The 24,450-nt window shown below is 47.2% G+C and overlaps 1 protein-coding gene across 8 annotated transcripts in view; it reads right to left on the bottom strand.

The window, feature by feature from the left end:
* MEF2D (myocyte enhancer factor 2D) overlaps positions 1–24,450 on the bottom strand; it is a 136,132-nt gene that overhangs the window by 62,270 nt on the left and 49,412 nt on the right. The window contains exon 1 of one of the 8 annotated variants that reach the window (XM_077920501.1): positions 22,351–22,595. The exons of the other annotated variants lie outside the window; for them this stretch is intronic. The gene's annotated coding sequence lies outside the window, so the exon portion shown is untranslated. Of the gene's footprint in view, positions 1–22,350; positions 22,596–24,450 lie in introns of those variants that run through there. 8 annotated transcript variants of the gene reach the window in all.

Genomic DNA, 24,450 nt, shown 5'->3' on the forward strand with positions numbered 1-24,450 from the left:
TAAACAGCCAAAGAATTCTGGGAGCTGTAGTTTGCTAAAGGTGCTGAGAGTTGTTAGGAGACCCCTCCCAGGGCTTCAACTCACAGAGTGGTTAACAATCCATCCCTCTTCCCAAGGAAATCTGGGAATTGTAGTTCTGAGAGAGAGGAGAGCATCTCCTGACTCAGCCCCCTTAATTATGGCTCCCATAATTCCTTGGGGGGAAGCCATGACTGTTTAAAGTGGTAGGATGCTGCTTTAAATGTATGCTGTGAATGTGGGCTCAATGTGGTATGGTGGTTATTACAATGGCGATCAGAGTTCAAATCCTACTTGGCCCTAAAACCCACCGGTTAAGCATGGACCCCCTAAGCCTAAACTACTTCAAAGGATTTCCAGAGGGGCATCTAGTGTTTACATGTCACTTTGCAGGAAAACTAGCAAAGACTCTTGTGGCACCTTAAAGGCTACAGTTCACTTCATCAGGTGTAGCAAGTATTATCCTGGATTCAGGTACATGTCTACCAGGTTGGGGGACAGGGTGTAAGCCAGAGGGAAACGAAGTTTTTAAAATGTAAGAACTTAAGAACGTGTTAGATCGGCCAAGGGCCCATCTACTCCAGCATCCTGTTCTCACAGTGGCCACTCAGATGCATGCTGAGAACACGCATGCAGAACCCAAGTCAAGAGTGCTTTCCTCTCCTGTGGATTCCAGCAACTGATATTCAGAAGCATTGCTGCCTCTGACCATGGAGGCAGAGCAGAGCCATCATGGTTAGTAGCTCCCCCCCCCACCATGAATTTGTCCAATCCGCTTTTAAAGCCATACAAGTTGGTGGCCATCACTGCCTCTTGCGAGAGTGAGTTCTATAGTTTAACTCTGTGCTTTGTGAAGAAGTGCTTTCGTTTATGAAAAGCATGCCGAAGAGTTCCGATGCTATCACTTGTGGATAGAACTGGGACAAAGGATTTTTAGCATACTGTATGTGTTAACTGGCTTACTGATGCCAGGACAGTGTGTGTCATCAAAAACTACTGGGTGATTTACCATTGCGAAGAAGCACGTAATTATCTCTGCAAACTTCTCTGCCTTTCATTTCCCTCTGATCACACCCCGTAACAACTCAATCAATGTGTTGGGGGTGGGGTAGGGAAGAGAAGTTGACCAGGGAGTTCAAACCCTATAATTTCTACACTGCAGCTGTGAGCCTTCCTTATATTTGCTGGGGAGAAACCACTGGCTCACTGGGACCTTTGCACTGCGATGAAACAATTCTGCAACTTCCCAGGATTGATGGCTCAACACAACACAAACTGGCAGCTTTTTGGAAGGTGGGAAGGAACATGTGGAAGTGTGGAAGCTGGAGCAGGAAAATGGTACCCTCTAAAAGGGTCCAACACACCCCTACTAGCAAGAATGAATTTTTGATGGGAAGAAATCACTTATTCATTTACTGTTATTAACAACAACAACAACAACAACAACAACAACAACAACAACAAGACTATTGCAAGTCTACATACATTTTAAAGCAAAGTCAGAAAACAGAAAACATGGTTTTTTTGCTTCTCCCCCCACAATCCTATGCTGATTTCCCACTTTCTGCCCCTGCTTCCTTCCCTGGCCCAGCAGTCTTCTGAAATTTCACCAGCACGGTGCTGCTGCCCATACCTTGGCGCCTGCCTTTGCTGTCTTGAGGACTAGAAGCTTTTAATTCTTTGTTTGCTTTTTTAACCACATGAACACCTTTGTGGCATTGATGATGCCAAGCATTGGCACAGCAATTCAAAGGAGAAAGGCCAGACGAAGATGTCCTCAGAAACAATGCGGCCTTTGGAAGCCCAAACAGCTCAGGAGCATCATTAATCCATGCCCTCCTAGTTGCTGGACACTAGATCCTGGGTCACCCAGTGAAATATGGACAATTCTCACACTGTGGGTATATAAACAGTAGAGCCCCCCAAAGATCAGTACTGGGACTGGTGCCTTTCAGTTGCCCTAAAACAACCTGGAAAGAAGGATGAACAATGAGAAAGCCATATTTACAGATGACTGGGCAGGCGGAGGATTGGACTCTGAGATCTGGATTTCCTATCTGTGGTTTCAAGTTGCTTTAAACTGTTTTTAACATTGTGTTTCAATTGTTGCAACCTAGCCTAAGGGTGAAGGGCAGGTAAATAACAACATCATCGTCAACAAATTGCTTAATGCTATCTGGAGCTGCAAATGGCTTTACGTGAGGGGAGGCAGGCCTCTCTCCAGCAATTAGTCTCTGGTACCCCTGCCAGGGGAGAATGCCTCTCCTCACCTCAGCTAGCAAACTCTCTTTCTTTCTTTCTCACCCTAAATTGCTGAAAGACGTAAGGGGCAAAACAGAGAAATAAAGATGTAGGCAGCTGGGATGCATGGATATAGATAGAGAGGTCACCATGGTAACCATTACCATGGAGCAATTCTTCTCTCTCATATATACAGTGGTACCTCAAATTACAAACGCCTCAGGTTACAAACGCTTCAGGTTACAAACTCTGCCAACCTTGAAGAGTTACCTCATGTTGAGAACTTTGCCCCAGGATGAGAACGGAAATAGTGTGCCAGCAGCAAGAGGCCCCATTAGTGAAAGCACGCCTCTAGTTAAGAACCGTTTCAGGTTAAGAACGGACCTCTGGGACGAATTAAGTTCGTAACTAGAGGTACCACTGTGTGTGTGTGTGTGTTCTCTTTTTCAGCCTCCTTCATTCCCTTTCCTCTCTGCACACTACATAGAACTAGCATGGTGTAGTGGTTGGAACATCAGATTAGGACCTGGGAGAGACCAAGGTTCATATCCCCACTCGGCCATGACACTCGCCATGGGCCAGTCATTGCCTTTCAGCCTAACCTCCCTCAAAGGGTTGTTGTGGGGATTAAATGAGGAAGGGGACAACCACGCACGCCATCTTGGGACTCCTTTGTAGAACATGTAGGTTATAAATGCAATAAATAACAGTAGTAACACAGACATTTGGCTGCACCAGGTTTTTGAGGGGGTGGGAACTCCTTCAAATCACAAGCTAAGAGCCACTTCATTACACTCTAAGACTTTCAATGAGGCAGAAGATATGGCCACCAAGTAACTGAACAATGCAAGCAGAAAACTGTGTAAGGTGCACAAATCTTTCTCATTGCCCTTCATAAACTATTTTGCCCGTTAGACCCAACAAGACCACCAAATTAATGCAAGAATCACGGAATCTGCAGAATACAGGAACCTAAAAATTCATTGCAGTGTAGATGTGGCATAGTGGACAGAATGATGGACTAGGACTGTGGAGACCCATGTTCAGCCATGACCTTAGGGTGAAGGGCGGGCAATAAGTAAATAATGAAGATCACTGGGTGTCTTCATGCCAGTCACTGCCTAACCTACCTCAAAGGGTTGTCGTGAGGATTAAGGTGGTGGAGGGTAGAACCTGATATGCCACCTTGAGATCACTGGCATGTGATTAATAAATACATCACACAGAATGTAGCATCCCTCTGCAAAATTTTAAAGCACACAGCAATGTGTATTAGCAACAAATGTTAGCAATGACCATAGTGCTCTGTCATGAACAGATCAGTGAGTCTTCACCACCTCAACTCATTCTTTGAAGGAACAGGAGCAAGCAGTCAAGCGCAAAACTGCAACCCTGTCTTTCAGGCTCAGATTCTTGAAGGACAGGAACTTGCTACTTTGATTTTGGGTTGGGAAAGAGACCAAAAAGAGGCCACTGGGGCAGCCAGTGTGCTGCAGAGGTTAAGAGTGTTAGGCTAGGACCTGAAAGACAAGGGCTTAAATCCCCACTCAGCCGTAAAGCTCACTGAATCACTCACTCTCAGCCTAACCTACCTCCCAGGGTTGTTGTGAGGATTAAATGGGGAGGGGAGAACCATTATACCACCCTGGAACTCCTTGGATGAAAGGGCCTTCATGGTAGTGGCACCCACCTTGCGTTACACCCTCCCCTCAGATGTCAAGATGTTTATACGACTTTCAGAAGGCATCTGAAGAAGAGCCCTGTAGAGGGAAGCTTTTAATGTTTGTGTTTTTATAGTTTGTTGAAAGACACCCAGAGTGACTGGGACAACCCAGTCAGATGGGCGGGGTACAAATGTTGCTGTTGTTGGATATAAATTCAAGCAGGGACTTCAGACTGTAAGTTTACAGTGGTAGCTCGGGTTAAGAACTTAATTTGTTCTGGAGGTCCGTTCTTAACCTGAAACTGTTCTTAACCTGAAGTACCACTTTAGCTAATGGGGCCTTCCGCCGCTGCACGATTTCTGTTCTCATCCTGAAGCAAAGTTCTTAACCCAAGGTACTATTTCTGGGTTAGCAGAGTCTGTAACCTGAAGCATCTGTAGCCTGAAGCATCTGTAACCCAAGGTACCACTGTATACATTTAGTGGAGAAAGTGGATAGAGAAAAGTTTTTCTCCCTCTCTTATAACATTAGAATTCACAGATGTCCAATGAAGTTGAATGTTGGAAAATTCAAGACAAAAGCAGTCTTTCACACAGCGTGTAAGTAAAACTATGGAACTCACTTTCACAGGAGGTAGCGATGGCCGCCAGCATGGACGGCTTTGAAAGGAGATTAGACAAATTCACGGAGGAGGAGGCTATCAAAGCTTATTACTCATCACGGCTGTGTACTTCCTCCAGTCTCAGCCTCCGCCTGCCTCTGAATACCCAGTTGTTGAGAAGTACAAGTGAGGAGAGTGGCTGTTGCATTTGTGTCCTACTTGTGAGCTTCCCAGAAGAGACACCTGGTTTGCCACTGTGAGAACAGGATGCTGGATTAGATGGGGCCCCCATTGGCCTGATCCACCTCTAAAGCTCCTCCTGGATTCTTGTGCTAATCTGATGAACCAGGGGGCAGAACCTCTCATGGATCAAGAGCTGAACCCAAAATGGTGCTACCTGGGATGTTATGGGTCGAACCCGAAAGAATCTGGAGTTTGCCGAATCACTCAGTTTTCGGGTGGGGAGGGAGAGGAGTTGCAGTGCAAAATATCTAGCAGGCAACACATTTGCCAAGACTGGTGAAATGGTTGAGATGGGTGTGGGGGTGTTTTTGGAGGCTTCGAAAATGGAAGAACTAGCCAGGTCTGTGCCGTCCCCGCCCCCTTGCAACCCGCGCCTGAGCCAAGCAAGCTACTGCCTGGTGCACGGCACCACAAACCTTCTCTGTGAAAACCATTATGCACAAAGTATGATTATCCCAGCAATTAGCAGTCAAGTCAATTACATACAAGCAGGTGCTCGTTAGCACTGTGCCTTGTAATTCATACCCGACTCCCAATAAATTGCCTCAAATTGAAGAGGGGGAGAAGAGTTTGCTTTCTGCAGTGATGGGGGGGGTGGCGGGGGGGGGGAAGCGAGTGAGAATTAAATGAAGCCTGTGTGTGTGTGTGTGTGTGTGTGTGTGTGTGTGTGTGTGTGTAAAAAACCCACCCTCTTTTGGAATACACTTTTGCAAAAGCAAAAAGGGTGGGAGCAGCAGAAGTGCTGGGGGGGGTGTGGGGGTGATTATTATTTTTTTTAATTGCAGCATTAACCATGAGGAACCATGTGAATCCAACCCAGGAAATCTGAACTGGGAGTGGGGAGGAAGGGAGGGAGGAGAGAAAATTCCTTCACCAGCTCCATTCCTGTCATCATCCAGACCTTGAGCCAGGAGCACAATCCAGACATGTCCCAAGGGGAACATCGACATGTTTCCACTGCCCTGTCCAGATCCTTTGTGACCAGCCCTTGCCCAGCTGATCCCATTTCCCTTTCTGCTTAAGAAACAGGAACGCTAAAAGAAACAAGGGGCAAGCTTTTGCCAGTTCCAAAGGACTGCTGGCCAGGCCCTTCCACCTGGGAAAAACAGCCAGAGTCCCCTCACTCAACACCAGCAGGTGAGTTCTACCTGCAGGAAGCTCAAATGATAGGACAAATTCCATCAGGTCCCCTGAGGAATTTAAGTAAGGGAGGGGAAAGAGAGAGAGAGAGGACACACACACATATATATGTTATATTCCTGACCCAGATTGAATCATTCCCTGGAGAATATCAGGTGCCAGCTGCGGCTTCACAGTCCCTGCCAAATTCTACACTATGCAGGTTGGGGTGAGCAGGAAGGGGAGAAGTGCAATACTTAATATGTCTCTTTAAAAGGGGGGGGCCAAGAGGGAGGAAAATGGGCAGCTGGGGTGGGGGAGAGAGAGAACCCTTCTGTTCCTGCCACTGCTCATTCTGCTCTGCCCTAAACACAGTTGCTAGGGGTGGGTCCAGGAAGACTGCCCCTTCCCCAAAAATATTTTCCCCAAGTTTTTCCAGGTGGGTAATGCATTGAGGAAGGAGAAGACAACTGAATTGGGAGGTTGATCTGGGTTTAGGGGGTGGAGTATTAATTTGCGAGACTGCATTAATTTCAGATTTTATCTAGACATGATTTAGGGGGGATTAATTACAGTGGTACCTCGGGTTAAGTACTTAATTCGTTCCGGAGGTCCGTTCTTAACCTGAAACTGTTCTTAACCTGAAGCACCACTTTAGCTAATGGGGTCTCCTGCTGCTACCGCGCCGCCAGAGCATGATTTCTGTTCTCATCCTGAAGCAAAGTTATTAACCCGAGATGCTATTTCTGGGTTAGCGGAGTCTGTAACCTGAAGCGTATGTAACCTGAGGTACCACTGTAATGGGAAGGTGGTCGAAAGGCAATTGACGCAGGCTTCAGAGGTTTTGGAGTTGGGAAATTTATTGAGGGGGGGGTAAATGAATCAAAGCATAACTGATTTGATCTGGGTGGGGGTACAAATTAATTGCAGGATTTTTTCTGGTGTGAACTGGATGGGAAGATTAGTTGCCTCGCCTTCTTTGAGATTTAAATTCTAAATGCCCATGTGTGTGTGGAGAGAGATAATTTGCACACTGAAATTTTTCTGCAGCGTGTGCTCCCCTCTTCTTTCCCCAGCATGTCCCCCTCCCCCGCTCATCTTTCTCACAAGAACTTCCTCACTTTTACTATCACTTTCTTTTATCTGTCCTAACTCTGCAAAAAATCCAGGCACAATGAAAAAGAGATGCAACATCAACTCCTGCAATCAGCATACGGCACATGCTTCTGGACTGTCCAGGTCATAAGTGGAATGAACATGCAGAAGGTTCTGTGAATGCCTCAACTCAGTGATCATGCTCTGGAACTTTCCTGCTACAAACCTGGCAGACTGAGCTCTAGATCTACAAGTGCACCACCTAGCTCAGCCTTCTCGAGCACTTAGGCCCCATCCTCACTACACATTTAAAACAGTTTAATATCACAGTCATGGCTTCCCCCTGCCCCGAATCCTGGGCGCTGTAATTTGTGAGGGGTGCTAAGGGTTATGAGGAGACCCCCCTATTTCCCTGGGAAGAGGGAATGACTGTTAATCCCCTCTGAAAATTATAGCTCTATGAGGGGAGTAGGGGGTTTCCTAATAACTCTCAGGTTCTTCTTCTTCTCTGCTCAGAAATGACTCGATTTCTCAAACTGCTAGCAGAGTTTACCGGTGCAATCTCAAGACACAGACCAGCAAGTCCCCTGATCTTTGCATCCCATTCTTTTCAAACGGAAGAAGGTGATCACTAATCATTTACTTATCCCTTATTGCGGGGAGGAAGGGGAGTTTAATCATGGCACATTTTACTAAAGCATATTAGGGGGGAATCGGGTGCCATAGCAACAAGCTGAGAGCAGCCAAGCGCCTGTCTATGCATGGAACTTCCAAGTTTTTGCAGAACAGAGAACAGGCACCTGTTCCAACATACATTCGGGCAAACTAAATTAATAATACTAACAACATGAAAATAAAATCATCATCATCATTCACCTTTGCTTCTACTGCCCAGGTAAAGGCATTCAGATCAGCAAGCGGAACCAAGACAATTTGGCCATGATGGTAACGCAGAGGAAGGCTTTTCTACTGCTGCCACCAGTCTTGGGCTGGGGTAATGTTTAGTGGGATTTTCTTGGGGGGGGGGGTGTGCTGCTGTTACTGATATTAATTTTTGTATCTTTAGATCTTCTTATGATTGACGTGGAAATTGTACAGTTTGGTAGTGTACTTTTTAATGTGTTTTATTTATCGTTTATAACCATTTTTGAAATGTTTGTAATTATGTACATCTTCTCATGTTGCGAGCCGCCTCGAAGGTGGTTTCAACTATGGAAAGGAGGCATACAAATACAACGATGGTGGCAGTGGTGATGTTGCAGAATGCCCTCTCTGATGAAATGCAAGAGGCCCCATCACTGCCTCCTGTGGCAGTGAGTTCCATAGTTAACTATGCTGCGGAGTGAAGATGTGCTTTCTTTCGTTTATCTGCCCTGAATTCCATTCCAACAAGTTCTATTCGCTTTCTCCGTGCTATGCATCATTGTATAAACTCGCCTCTTACTCGCCTTTTCTCCAAACTAAGAAGTCCCAACTGCTGCAACCTTTCCTCCTGCATTCCTGCCCTTCCACTCCCCATGGAAGGGGGAACTGCCAGCTGGCAAGGAGGTTACTGACTGCTTGCCAGAGACGGTTTTCTCACCCTGCATTAGCCCAGGAAAATGTAGAATGGGATAGAGAGAACAGAGAAGGTTAAGGGGGAAAAGAGAGGGGGGCTTTATAGTCTCAGGGCAAAGGAGGACCTGGAAGCAATTATGACAAGCAATTTCCCAAGGAAGCAGGGGCCATCATCAAACGTCTTCAAAGTGATGGCCCAGGCCCAGGCAAGTAGAAAAAAAGAGAGTAAGGAAACAGCTCAAGATGCATTATCGCATGGCTGGCCCATGCAATCCCTCTTTCCAGCTTCAACATATAAAGGAACAAATCAACGCAACACCACTCAATATGGGGGACGGGGGACGGGACACACACACGGTTAAGCCATAAAGGAGTCGAGCTGCTGCTGGATTAGACCAAAACCACACTGAGTCCAGCATTTTGCTTCAAACATTTTGCTATCTCTGGAAACTCCCTAAAAGGCAATAGCACCCATTGTTGCTTGTTCCTGGCCCCCAGAAACTACTGTTCAGAGGCATCCAGCTGCTGAATATGGATATGGAAGTTCTCTTTAGCTATCCTGTCTACCAACCGTTAGTCTTCTCTTTATCCATGAACTTCTCGGCTCGAAATAAGTTCCTAACTACAGACTGACCTGTACAGAGGGAGAGAAGGGGCCTGCATCAAGTCTGCGGAGAAGCCAGCTGCCCCCAGGTCCCTCCTTCCCATCAAGTGGGAAAGGAATTAAAGAAGGGAAGCAGAGCCACACCATCAGCACAGCTGAGACTTTTAGGCCCTCTTCTCTTTGTGTGGCTTGTACAACAGAAAATCAAGATTTAAACAAGACTCCCTAATGTCCACAGGTTACTGAATCAGATTCCTGCACTTTGGGGGCTCTCCCTCAGAAAAAGAAAAACCAGATCTTGGGGAAGTAGCAGAACAAGTCCTACTTAACAAAGGGAAGTTTCTATTGTCATCCACCAGTGGACTGAAGACCGTACCACCCTCTCTGTATCTGAACCTACAGCAAACCTCTTGAAACAACTGCCTACATCTGCCTTCTCCATGCTGGTGCTCTCCACATGTTTGGGGCTACAACTCCCACCGTGGCTATGCTAGCTGGGTTGATGGGAGCTGTAGTCCAAAATATATGGAGTTGAAGGAGCCTGGTCTGCATGGACACGTTTGTGCGACTCCGTTGGATAGGGGCCAATCCACTTCAAACCACATGGGCATTTTTGCTTCTTTTATCCTGTGAGCTGAAGCCTTTTCCTCTGCTCTCCATTTTCCCTTCCCTTCTTCTGATTTTGTTGCTCTTGATGAAAGAGGTATGAAAACCGAAAAGCTCAATAGAAGCATACATTAAGGGATAGGGGGAAAATATTTCATTTCTGCCTGAAGACAAACAAAAAAGGGTGGATAAGCAGCAGCTGACTCGAACAGAATCCAAAGTTTCCGGGGATTTCCTGTATGATATACCATAACCCGGGGTCTTCCTACTGCCACTCTTGGTGTATCTGAAACATAGTCCAATACTTATTGATTTAATTTCATGCAATTTATATACCACTAGATTGTAAGAAAGAAAGAAATTCAGCTTCATTGGATGCCCCAACAGCCCCTGGCAGCACATGCAATGGTCAGAGATGATGCAACTGGTAGTCCAACAATGTCTGGAGGGTGCCACATTGCCTACCCTGATGTAAGGAAATAAGACTGGGCAACTGCCGGTGAATTTCTCTATTTCATCTCCAAGGAGCATTCCACCATCACTCCAAAGGTACCAGCCGCAAGCCAGGTGATTTGCGTCCCTCAATCAGCCTGCACTAAATAGAACTTCCTCTCTAAATGGAGGGAAGTGAGGGGCCATTAAGCTTGCAGCCTCCACCCACACGCCTTTCAGCACCCTGCAGGGCATGAAATAACCAACTGCCATCTCTCTCTGCAAGAAGGTGGTGCTGGAAGATTTTCTCCCTGTCACTAACCTCACAGTGGAAATTCAGATCCCTGATAATGAGGAGGTTCAGCATGGAGGATGAGAGGTGTCCTCATTAAAAGAATTACTAAAGAGAAAAATGAAAACCTCTGCTCCTCCAGGTTACCTTATCATCCTCAGCAGGATTTTGCTCTCAAACCGCCACCGGATTTTGCAAAAAAGCGGAAATAGTGCAAAAAGTTGCATTGGCAGGAGCGGGATTTTTACAGGTGTTCGGTTAGCATGAAAGCAAATTCTGTGAACCTGGCAGATGCAGAAATCAGATCTGGAAGGGGCTGGGGGAGAGGGGGAGCCCCCCCCCAACCCGAGCTGAAGCCAGTGAAGTGGAGAGGATAATGGACAATTTCCATCAGGATCAGGCCTAGGTTCATCCTGGAAGGCTGAGCCAGTGTGGCATAGGGGTTGAGTGTTGGGCTACGAACTCTGATATGCCAGTCACCACCCTTTTCCTCCAGCACTCCCCTGCTTCCCAGTCTTGGATCCATGGACCAGGCACCCCTGGCCAGAAGGGATGGTTAGAAGGAGCCAGACAAGCAAGGCCAGGCTGGCTTGTGTCCAGGAAATGACCTGGTCGAGGCTGGGAAGTATTTTCAGCCAGGGTGTTTGGGTGCGCAGGGTCAGATTGCTCTAAAAACACAATATGATGTTTCAAGCAGCTGCAGGATGTTTCCCCCCTTTTGGATCAGGTCTCCTCAGGGCCAAAGAGGCAAGGTCTTAGCCGACTCCGCTGCTTCTTCTGGGTCTCCATGGAAATGCTGTAATGCCTGGTAGCAAGGACAGGGCACCTCCCGTATGAGGAAAGGTTGTAGCGCTTGGGACCTTTTAGTTTAGAGAAAAGTCGAGTAAGAAGTGGCAGGATAGAAATAAATAAAATTATGCCTGGCACAGAGAAAGTGGATACAGAAAAGGTTTTCTCCCTCTTTCCTAACACTAGAACTCAGTGACGTGCGGTGAAGTTGAATGATGGCATATTCAGGACAGGAACAAGAAAGTCCTTCTGCATGCAGCACGTAGTTAGACTGTCAACCTCACTCTCATGGGAGGCACAGATGGCCACCACTTGCATGGCTTTAAAAGAGGATTAGAAAAATTCATGGAGGACAAGGCTATGAGCCATGGTGGTTTTGCTCTGCCTCCAAAGTCAGAGGCAGCAATGCTTCTGAATACCAGTTGCTGAAAACTACAAGGGGAAGAGATGCTCTTGTCAGGGGTGTTTTACCCACAGAGGCTAGTGGCACAGGGCCCCAAGTTCTGGGGGGCGCCAGGGAAGAGGCAGAGACTGGACGCGGCGCCTCCCAGCACCAGCTCACCGCCCTCGCCTGCCTCCGCCATGCCGCGCCCGGAGCCTCCGTCTGCCATGGCCACCACAGCACGAAGCATCCAGCTGAGCCGGAAGGCGCTGCAGCCAGCCTCTGCCTCTTCCCCGCCAGAGGAGCCGCCCTCCAGCCGCTGCCCGCCTCCTCCAGCCCCACCAGCAGCACCGTCCTCCCTAAAAAAAGGTTAGGTTGACAACTCTGGGAAACAGGGGGGTGGACGCCAGAGGGAGCTTTGCACCATGGCGCCGGATATGCTTAAGACAGCCCTGGCTCTTGTCCTCAGGACCTGCTTGCAGGTTTCCCACAGGCAGCAGGTTCTTCTTGTGCTCCAGAGCTGGGGCCGTTTCCCTCCCAGACCCAGACCCAGTCTTCCCTCACCGTACTTTAATCTAAGCTGCATTCACTTCCACGCAAATCTCCAGGGCTCACTTGCCAGGGGTTCGCAGGGTCAGAAGGAAGTCGGCGGAGCAACCCATGTTAATTTTATCTTCATACAAAAACAGCCCGTCTCTATACACAGAAACATCTCTCTCCCAGGCAAGCAAGACAAATTATCAGACTTCAAGTACGCATTCTAATCCAGCCCAAAATACTCAAGCAGGATGCAGAGTTGAACTGGTATGGGGGAGTGGCCTGGGGAGAGTCCCAAGGGCCAGGCAGAGGGTCTTGGAGGGCATTCAGCCCCTGGGAGTGACGCTCCCCATCCCTGTCTGTGCCGCTCTCCACACACACCCTTTCACTTGTCATCAGGATTGGCCCAGCAAACATGTTTTGAGGAAACACTGTAATAATTATGCACTGCAGATCAGAGAGATAAGCCAAGGAGGAGAAGCTTAAGGCCTCTTTACAAAAGAAGAAACACCACCAAGGGCAACTAGGTTACACATCTTTCCCCTAGAAGTGTCGCCCTGAGGTCAGTCCCTGAGACTTAGACCCTCCAAGGGCCAGTTAATACATTCTGCCTGATCTAGTGGCAAACCTTTTCCTGAGCTGTGCCACTTCACACTGTGTTGAGATGGTGGGCAGCATGAGGGGAAGAGAACACATGCTTGTGTACATCATAAAAAAGTAATCTTAGCAGATAGAAAACTAGCAAGTCAGGAAGGGGGCAAGATGGAACCCCTTCTCCCCCACATGCAGGGAGTTTTAAATAAGGGTGAGCGGTCAGAGATGCAATCCTCCACCTGCAATCGGATAGCATTATAGTTCAGACTTGACACTTAAAGGGGAGGTCCGCACTGTATATTTAAAGCACACCCAATGCTCATTTAGAGCACATGACTTCCCCTATAAGAATCCTGGGAATTGTAGTTTGTTAAGGCTACTGGCAATTGTAGGTGGAACGACAGTTCCCAGGATTTTGGGGGGGAAGTTGGATGCTCTAAATGGATTATGTGCATCTGCCCATGATTCTGTTGAATGTGTTGTTAGAGCAACAAACCAGTAAGTTAATTCTACAGCAATTCATAGCTGCAAAAATACATACATATCAATGGACACCATAAGGACCCGTCTCCTCAAATTCATTTCACAACATTACAATCAGAAACACTATTACTAATCACTCTATTATACTGACATTCAAGTTCAGTGTAAAAGAGCCAGTATATAAAACCAATGGATTTCAAGGTCAATCTTTAGAAATAGCAAAAACCAGATCATTTTAAAATCGCTACACAATTTACCACCAGAAACACAGCCTTCCCCAGCTTAGTGCCCTCTAGATGTTTTGGACTACAACTCCCATCAGCCCCAACAAGCAGCTGTACTGGCTAAGGATGATGGGAGCTGACATTCAAAACAGCCAAGATGACATGAGGTTGTGGTCCAAAATGGCAGTGCTGCTTGAAGTCGATGGGAGTTGAGAATTGGAAATAGCTAATGTATGCTGGTTGGGCTGAAGGAAGTGTGTCATCCAAAACATTTGTAAGGCGACCAGGCTTGGGTAATCAGGGAATATCGTTCATCAATATCCAAAACTCTTCCCACCTGTTGCCATTTTCTCACTCCAGCCCAGCTGGATCCCACCAAAACGTGGCAGAAAGGCAGAGTGTGACCCCTCAGCACCACACTCCAAAGAGCAACCCCCTTCCAATCATCTCAGAGGTCCCAAACATAGACTGGTGTCTTCTCCCTCGTGGAAGCCCCAGGTTTTTCATCAGCAAACCAATAAACAAAAAACTAGGAGCACATAAGAACACAAAAAGAGCCTTCTGGGTCAGATCAATGGCCCATCCAGTCCAGCATCCTATTCTCACAGTGGCCAACAAGATGCCTGTGGAAAACAGGTAAGCAGGAAGCAAACAGAATTCAAGTATATTATTCCCTCACCAACCAGGCTACCTCCCGCATTACGCTTGGGGCCTCTGTGATGTCTCCCCACCAGAAAGGGTTGAAAAAGCAAGCCCTTTGTGAATACCCTGGAATCTGCCACTCACTGGAAACAAAACACACACACATGCACATAATCTAGGACAGCTGCTGATCAGCTGTGGCAGCACTTGTAAGGAACAGATTTTGCACATTTTTTAAAAAAGGAAAAGCTGTGTGCATAAAGCAAGCCTGCCTCAGTCATTCTCTCGTATTAGAACACAAGGATCTGCAGCAAAGCTAAAAAAAAAACATGAAGCTGCCTCAGATTCTGTCCCTCTAGGTCAGTGTCGTCTGTTCTGACTGGCAGTAGCTCGGAGGGCCTCAGGTAGAGGCCTTTCCTAGCCCTCTTTCCTCTGCCACTAAGCTATGGGCCTTCAAATCCATCTCACCAGCCTGTAATTCGTTTATAATCCATAAAGATAATCAGATGGGGAGTAAGTGCACACGCACACTTTGCTTTTCCAAGGGGTCTGGGCAAAAGTCAGATCCAGTGCAATTAACCTGAGCTTTGAAAAGCAATAGAGCTGAAAGAGGAAGTGGGAGAGAGTGCCACTCTTCCAACTTCCTCCTTTGGAAGACCTGAAGGGCACCATGCTGATGTATACTGTAGGCACAGCCAATCATCTCTGGCATTTCTGTCCAAGCAGGGCTGAGCCCAGAGGGCAAAAAGACCCAGAGTCCCATCACTCTCACCTTGCACAGAGTATCAGAAGCAGCTGGAATGGTAGGAATTCAATTTTGTGGACACAAGACCTACCTACCAGGGAAGAATGGCAGATGAAGCTGATGGACTACATGGAATTGGCGGAAATGACTGGCAGAATCCGAGACCAGGGAGAAGAGTCGGTGGAAGAAGATTGGAATAAATTTAAAGCTTATTTACAGAAATATTCTAAAATTAATGAATGTTAGAAAGATGCTGGAAAGAAGTTATATGACTTTAGTAGAAATATTATAAAGAATTAAGTATGAATAGCCAACATTGGGTAAAGATGTAAATTTAAGTTTAAAATTTTGTTAAATTAAATTATGGAACTAAATTTGTGAAAGAGGGAAAGGACTTGCTAGAACATTTAATTGAATTAGAATACAAAAAAGGAGGCGTGAGGAAGTCGAGGAAATAAGCTAATGAAAGATAAGGATATGAAAATATGGGGCTCTTTTGTATGTATGTCTGTTCTTTTTTGCGGTTTCTTTTTAATGTTTTTGTTTTCTTTTTTTTCTTCTTGTTTTTAGGTATTGTTGATGTCCTGTATATTTCTCTTGTGTTTTTCTTTTCTTTTTTGTAATGTTTAAACTTTAATAAATATTTATTTTAAAAAAAAGGAATTCAATTTTGTGGAATTTGCTCCCCGACAAGATTAGGCTCTCACTAATGATAGGGAAGCCTTTCGCAAAGGTTAAAGACCCTTCTCTCTTCCTGGTGTTTCCCGGTTATCACTAATGAGTTCTTTCATAGTACTGGCTGCTTTGGTTGCTAGAATTGTGTGTTGTGGCTATCTGGATGTTTTCATTTTAATGCTTTTCTTTCTTATTTATTTATTTAATATCCAACCTTTTTCTCCTAGGAGCTCAAGGTGCTGCATCTTCACCTCCTCATTTAACCCCCACAACAACAATGCAGGGTAAGTTAGGCTGAGAGGCAGGGGCTGGCCCATGGTCAACCAGCAAGCTTCGTGGCCAAGTAGGGGATTTGAACCCTGGTCTCCCAGGTCCTAGCCTGATGCTCTAACCACTACACCACACTGGCTCTTGTTAACTTCCTTGAGATTTATAAACGAAAAGTGGCGTATAATAATAAAGCAGGGGGTGATTCTTGAGTTGCAGCATGCTCCCCTGCCCACTCCCCTTGCAGGGTAAGATGGGTTTCACTGTGGGCATCTTGCTCAAAGTTCTGGGGTTGGCACCAAGCACATGGTGGGGAAATGACGAATACAATCCTGGATGCTTGAAAGTCCCTGCCCTGCATCCACTCTCCTACAGCATATGTTCCAAACAGCCTGTTGTTTCACACCCTGCAACTGGTGGGAGAATATTTTGAACTGTTGATAACATATCTCAAGAGCACTGTGTTTCTTCTTACATAGCTTTAACCCAGAAAACTGTTTCCTATCAGCAGAGACTGGGCTGTTGCTAATTCAATGAAGGCAACAGACAAAGATGGAGAGGAGCCTCCAACATTGCTTCAGATCCCACTTGACCGATCAGTTTGGGGTGGATGTGCTTCTTCTAATTCAACTGGTGTTAGGAATTGTTTAAATGTACTGTTTTAACACTTCTTACCAAAAATTACGAAAATGGTGAGGAACCTTTTTCAGCCCAAGGGCCTCATTCCCTCTTGTCGAAGCTTTGGAGGTCCGCATGTCAGTGGTGGGAGGGGCCAAAGGCAAAAGTGGGTGTGGCAATAGATGTGACAGAAGCCTGCCATGCAAGAGTCAGCTCCCTATGCTTCCCCGCGTTCAATTCAGGAAAACAATAGGCATGGAGGGATTATGGTCTGAGGAGAATCCAAAGGGCCCAATAGAGAGGCCTGGAGGGCCACATTTGGGGGACACTTAGGTTCCTCACCCTTAAATTACTGTAAGCTGCTTGTTACTGTAAGGATTGATGGAGCAGACCATTTTCTATCAGTTTTTGCAAGTCTTTATTTTATAAGTCCATTCTGTTCCGTGGCAGCCTGAATCTGAAAGCTTTTTATTTATTTATTTATTTAAAACTCCCCACAAGGCTTTAAATGCATACTTAAATGTGTTTCATCACAAAATGCACATCTAAGCATGGTTTTTAACCTCAATGCATGCATTTCTAAAGATATTTAATATAAAATGCATACTTTGTGACTTTTGCTACAAGAACTGCAACACAAAATGAACAAAATTGAAAAGTGGATCACATTATGGTCCTTTTTCTCAGTCCGGGAAGTACAAATTAGGTCAGTTGGCTTAAAAATGTGAGCCATACAAACTTCTCTGCCACTCCTGGTTTGGACACATTCATAAGGGGTGCCTCTATAGTGTAATAAAAGACATAAATAAATGCAGCTCAGGCAGTGATCCGCTGTACAAGAACTGGGGGTGTTACAAGCATGGCTCTCTTTTCCTTTATGAAATCATGAAGGGTACAGTATTTAACCCGGCCCTTCTGGGACCTGACACAGCCTCAGAACATCATGATCTGCCTTATACAGTTTCAAGTCATCTACTTATTCATGCAGCACATAGGTAGACCGTGGAATTCTCTCCCACAGGAGGCAGTGATGGTCATCAACTTGCATGGATTTAAAAGAGGATTGGAGAAACTCACGAAAGCTAAAGGCTATCAATGGCTACTGGCCCCAATAGCTATGCTCTGCCTCCGCGGTCAGAGGCCCTAATGCTTCTGAATAACAGTTGCTGTAAACCACAGGAAGGAAGAGGGCTCTTGTGCTCGAGTCCTGCTTGCGGGTTTCCCACAGGCATCTGGTTGGCCACTTTGAGAACAGGATGCCGGACTAGATGGGCCATGGGCCTGATACAACAGGACTCTTACTATGTTCTTATATTTGTCCTCTGTCCTTCGCCCTCCCTCTACATCTGTTTCCCTTCTCTAACCCCCCCCCCATCCCACCCACCCACACAGATGAAACACAGGCCAATGTTTTTTGGGGGGGAGGGTGACGACAAGGAGAGAACCACAAAGGAACCCTGGCTAAAATATTAAAACATGCAAGGCTTGTGAAACTTCACATCAAGCAAAGAAGAGGCACTGGCAGGTGTCACACTGCAATGTGTGTGTGGGGGGGGGGGGGGTCATCACCCAATTTACACACAGTACCCATACCCACCTGACACCAGATGTTTGGGACTCTTATTCCCACCAGCTGAAGACTGGCGGATTAGACAACAGTATTTATTGGTACATGAGGAAATGGGGGAAAGTCTTAGCCGGGCCACTAATCCATTTGGCTCAATGCTGCTCACGCTGACTGACAGCAACTGTCCAGTGTTTCCAGGCAGGGGACATTCCCAGGCTTATCAGGAGATGTCAGGGATTGGACCCGCAACCTTCTTCGTGCAAAGCAGATGCTCTACCATGGGCTTTCAGATTCTTACTTCCTTACATGCCCCTCGACAGGGACATGAAGAGCCCAGGTTATGGTCTGAAAGTGCACAAGGCTCCTGCTTTGCTAAAGTTAAGCAGGCCCCAGTCTGATCAGAGCCTAGATGGGAGACAGTCTAGGAACCACGTATGAAATAAATCAATTAATTAACATGCTCTGTTTTGGGTTCCACGGTGGAAGAAAGGCCGCATGCAAAATGAACAAATAACTTCCAACGTTTCACAGACAAAAATTGGGCATCCTTATTTTCACCCCAAGGAATTTCCCCATCCTCTCATATTCCTGAAGGCTCCGACGGCTATATGATTTTGTATCCATTTACTTTGCAGTAGCCCCGTTTCCAAAGGCAAGAACAACAAGAGTAGGAAGACTTTTGGCTAAAGATACGTTTGGAAAACACACTCTCGTCCTACAATCTGTTATCAACAGTTACTTTTAACACTTACACAGGTGAACTTTGCCAGTGTGTGAAAAATGGCAGGCTGTGTGAGATATGCAGGTGCTACATGCACTCAAGACAAGCTGTCTCCGCCCTCCACAGTTCATATATTGAACTTATATAGGTATAACACATGGGCAGGCAAACTAAGGCCCGGGGGCCGGATCCGGCCCAATTGCCTTTGAAATCCAGCCCGCAGACGGTCCGGGAATCAGCATGTTTTTACATGAGTAGAATGTGCCCTTTTATTTAAAATGCATCTCTGGGTTATTTGTGGGGCATAGGAATTCGTTCATTTCCCCCCCAAAAAAATATATTCCAGCCCCACAACCTCACAAGGTCTGAGGGACAGTGGACTGCTGAAAAAGTTTGCTGACTGCATAACACCAGGGACCAGAAAACTGAGCCTGTTTCTTATAAGAAGGCATATAGGAGACCATGTACACACACTACAAACTAAATTAGTTTGATGCCACTTTGGTCATGCAGGCATAGTGGTCCCCTCCCTTGCCCAAAGAATCCTGGGAATTCTAGTCTTGCAAAGGTGCTGTAGTTCCCCCTTTACAGATACCTGGCAACTTCTGGCAACTTCACAAGCTACTGCTCCCCAGTTGGGGGAGAAAACTGCCAGGCATCTGGTGGCACCTTTTAACCAACCAAAGATATTATTTCCAGGGGAGTAGCTGCACTCATCTTTGACTCTGGGGTTGCGGCGCTCATCTCGCTTTATTGGCCGAGGGAGCCGGCGTACAGCTTCAGGGTCATGTGGCCAGCAGGACTAAGCTGCTTCTGGAGAACCAGAGCAGCGCACGGAAACGCCATTTACCGTCCCTATTTATCTACTTGCACTTTGACATGCTTTCGAACTGCTAGGTTGGCAGGAGCAGGGACAGAGCAACAAGAGCTCACCCCATCACGGGGATTTGAACCACCAACCTTCTGATCAGCAAGTCCTAGGTTCTGTGGTTTAACCCACAGCGCCACCCGCGTCCCACTGTGGGTGGCACCTTAGAGACTAACAAATAAATTTGTTAAAGGCTAACTAACAAATTTGTTAATGGTTCCCCAAGGTACTTTTTGCTGTAAAAAAAATGTTATCATAGAACTCATCTGACAAAACAGGCTCCGGCCCCATCACAGCTTACACCCCAATAAATCTGTTCATCTTTCAAATGCCACAGGTCAGTTGGTTGCCTCTGCTTCAGCAAATGAGTGATTAAACAAGGTGAGACACAGGAGATCCAAGACCAATTCTCCAGATCCTTCCTTTAAAAACAAACAAAATGCAGGTGGGAAGGAATTGGATCAGGGACACAGCACTGTGCGGGAGGGGTATGAGAGCAGGAGGTAATAACCCTTTCTCCCTGCACAGTTCTCCCTCTCAATCATCTAAAATGCACACACACATTGTTGGTCAGTATTTGTCCCATCAGGAGAGAGTTATAGTTATACCTGTAAGTTGTCCCATGAAGGGCAGAATAGGAGACTGTAAACTAGAAATACAAGGAACTCAGAACCCCCAACCAACTTTTCTTCTTCTTCCAAAATTGTCTAGTTTGGCCCTTATAATGAATCAGCCTTTTGACCCACTTAACCTAATATTTTCAGCTCCAGCCTCCTCCAATCCAGATGTTTGGGACTACAAATGCCATTAGCCCCACCCAGTGCTGACTGGACCCGATGAGATGGTAGCTGAAGTTCCAAACATCTGGAAGGCCCCAGGGTTGGGGAAGGCTGCTCTCCCCTGACTGGCAGCATGTCTCCAAGGTCTCCAGCTGAGAAAGGATCTTTCTGATGCATCATCAGCTATTCCATCCCTTCAGATGATGCCAGCGACAGAATCTGGGACCTTTGTAGGTGCTCTTCTACTGAGCAACGGTTTAAGTCTATTAGTTAGAATATGCTCACATCAGTCACTCTACGCTGCTGATTTTTTCTTCAATTCCATTGCAAAGCATCAGGCATAACCGAAAAATACACTCTCTTTTCCAAAGGCATTTAGCATTCCATGTTCAGCTCCAGGCATCTCAGTTAAATAAAAGGGCATGGACAAATCTGGAAGGATTCAGTGGAGAAGCTACAGAAGGTTTTGAGAAGAAAAGGATGACCAATGAAGAAAAGTCAGGACTGCCCAGTGAACTAGACACTAGCCTCCCAGTTCTGGGCTGGGCCTTAGTCATTGCTTCTCTGCTTCCAACCTGAAAAACTTCAAGCAGAGCAGGTCCAAGTGGCAAGAAACATACGTACATGTGTTGAAGGGTGCTGGAGTCCCACTGGGGTTGCCATTACCCAGCATGGCTCTAATCTCAGGGTTCGGTTCTTTGTTGAAAACAACCACATAAAAGTTCTAATGAAAACTGCAAAGTATTTTAGAGTTCTACATAAGGACGGGCAAACTTCAGTTTTGGGGGGATTTATTATATTATAAATGTGAGCTCCACCACCCTGGTCCACAAACCCAACAACACAACATACACATAAGATTTCCTCTTCCCTCCCCATTCCTTTTTCCTTTTGTATCATGTCCATTGGATTGTGAGCCTGAGGACAGGGGCTGTCTCACGTTTTTAAAGGATGTACAGTGCTTTAGGAAATTTGATGTGCTCTTACAAATATATTAATGGTAATAGAATATTGAGCCCTGCGATTTGTTTTGTGTACAAGAAGTGATATGAGCTTGCAGTCCTTCTATATCAAAACCCACTCCTGGTTACCCCAATTTCTTCATTTCAGCAGTATAATTTAGGATGGGTGCTCAACAACTGGAGGCAGTTTCATACCACCGCTGAATTGCCAGTAGGATTCAACTGCATACCGGCAAAATGCACTGGAAAGTGTTGGGCTGAAGTTTGCTGGACACTGTATAACCTCCCCACAAACAAACCAGAATTAATATGCAATATGCAGCCTGCTTCTTATACTCTCCCTGTAAACTCTGGGCAACCAAATAAGGGGAAACGCTCAACAAACAGGTCGTTTGGAAGTGAGCAGCCTGCGAGTCAGAAACCCAGCAGTCACACGGAGTCCCTCCAGCAAAACCCAGATCAACCTTCCCCCGGAAAAAACACAATATCGGTGCGCGACCCCCACCAGCTTGGCCTAGAAGCAACAGAAAAACCTTCCCAGGCAGAAACAAAACAAAAAAGTTGGGAAAAGAAACTCGGCCTCGAGTTCTCTGCGGCCCCGCACCACCTTAAAGAGCCGTCTCCAAACCGCCACGCAGCCAGCAGGAAAACGCGCCCTCCCCCACAAGCAGCACACGCCTCGGCAGGCTCTATTTTGGGAATTGCCAAAAATAAAAAAGATCCAAAAATAATGAAAGAAATCCGTCGGAAAGAGGGGATCTGAAGCCCCCGGACAGGAAAACGCGCACAATGGTTTGAGTGCGCGCCCAAGAGCCGGGCCAAGAGGGGAGCTTGGGGGTCCCGGCTGAACTTCCCCCCAACGCTACCCCTCGCCTGGAAAGGGGGGCGAGCGGGCGGGAGGCTACCTCTGCGGTTCGCGGTTCCAGCCAAGCCCGCCGGATCCCTCCCTCCCTCCCTCCCGGCCCTGCGGAGGAGCGGCTAATTTTAGCTCTCCAGTGGAAAGACTGAAGCGCAGCGGGACTCACGGCGCGGGGCGGAGACGCGCGGGCGGCGGCGGCGGCGGCCTTTCTTTCCACGTCTGCGCCTCGACGGCCCTGGATCGGGTCCGAGAGGCTATTGCGGGAGCAGTTCGGGCAAGGCTCAGGCGCGCTCGGCTCTCGCCCTCCCTCCAAAGGCCAGCCTCGCCTCTCTCTCCTTCCTTGGCCCAGACCCTGCCCCGGGATGGTGGCCCGGCCGGGGCTGGCTAAAGGGCAGCGACAGCTGCAGCGCCGCAGAGCGAGAGGCGAGGAGCGCACGCGGGCAGGACGTGGGGGGGGGGGGCTGGAGCAGCTGCCCGAAGCCAGCCGGGGCTCTCTCGCTTCCTTTGTGGCCGAGAGGAGGAGGAGGAGGAGGGAGGGAAGGCGCGCGCGTGTGCAGGAGCCGGGTGGAAATTTGGCCGCCCTCTGGCTTTGGCAGGACTGCCCCCCCCCGAAAGGGATCTTGACATTTTGGTGGGAGAGGCGGACTCGTGGGCCCCCTCAGGAGAGACGGATCCTGGCAGGAATGTTTGGATTCCAGCGCACAGAAAAACCCGTCGCAACATCAGGAGTGCCCTGCTGGATCAGGCCAAGGGCCCATCTAGCATCCTGTTCCCACAGGAGCCCCTGAGATGCCTCAGTGGGAAACAGGCAAACAGGGACTTAGACACAAGTGCACTCTCCGCTTGCGGGGCTTCCAGCAACTAATATTCAGAAGCGTCTCCTCAATGAATGAACCCAGTCCTCTATTAATAGAACCATTAATAATCTAATCTATTAATAATAGCCACTGAAGTTGGTGGCCATCACCACCTCCTGCAGGAGTTCCAAAGTTTAACTATGTGCTGAGTGAAGTTCATTCTTTTATCTGTACTTCATCTTCCACCATTCAGCTTCATTGGACGTCCACTAGTTCTAGTGTCATGAAAGAGGGAAATTACAAAAAAGGATGCACTTTCTCCAGGTACACTCAGAAAACGAAAGGTGGGGGGCTGCACTTAAACAACACACCTGCTGCAATTCCACCCAAACACACCACAGTATGTCAAAGGACATGTATTGTTTTTTCTTAAATAACCTGTGCCATCATCTAAAAGGGGAGGCTATGGAGGACCGGGGTGGGGGGCAAGCTTTCATTACCAAACATCAAGGAATCCTCTTGGGGTGGCTATTGGATGTGGGATCGGGGACATAGTGTTTTGGCATTTCTAGTCATCTCTCACTGGCAAATTCCAGGTGGTGGTACTTTGCAAATTATTGCTCTGCTTCATGACATTTATGCTAGGCTGTATCACATAGATCAGTGTTGTCCTCCACTGCTGAATGCTGTATACTGAATGCTGTGGGCAGGTGCTTTGTCCAATTTAGGAAACAGCTGTGCAGCATGTTCTGGATGGTGTTTCATCCAGACTTGCCCCTTGTGTGTGCTATTAAGACTCTCTCTCTACAGACCCCAGTAGCCTTGTTGGCACAAAGCACCTTTCAGCAGCTTAGGTTGGTGTGCCAACTATGGACTATCCCAGATGAAGATAGCCTCCCATAGTATCCATGCTTGGAAACATGCTTTGACTACTGCAATATATCTAATGTGGGACTGCCCTTGAAGACTATGCTGAAATTGTAAATTAAAACAAAAAGTAGTGGTGAGGCCTTTGGGACTGGCTGCATCAAATGCATCACATCAGCCCTGAAAGGGTGCCTCTGGAGGATGGAAAGATGTATGTGGGTGCAGAAGGCCCTGACCTGTATATTGCTGGAATGGAAAGGTAAGAATCACATCCATTTCCCCAGCCCTATTTTGGCATGTGGCCTTTGGGCTGAGAAAGTTCCATATCCCTACATTAAAGGAGCTCGGGTGGTCCTGCTGGGAAAATCCCCACCCACAAGCTGCCAATCAGACAATTCTGGAGCCAATGGGCCTAGAGATGTCTGTTATCTCAGTGCTTCTGGCATTCCTATGATTTGCATCTCACTCATTTCCTTGGAGCAGGAAGAGCTCTCCAGTTGCCTCCAGGGGTGGGAAACCTCTGGTTCTCCAAATGTTGCTGGACTCCAGCTCCCAGCAGCCAGCATGGCCAATGGTTGGCGGTTATTATGGAAGTTTGGAGT

Source organism: Podarcis muralis, chromosome 16 (assembly GCF_964188315.1).
Source record: "Podarcis muralis chromosome 16, rPodMur119.hap1.1, whole genome shotgun sequence".
Classification (NCBI taxonomy): domain Eukaryota; kingdom Metazoa; phylum Chordata; class Lepidosauria; order Squamata; family Lacertidae; genus Podarcis; species Podarcis muralis.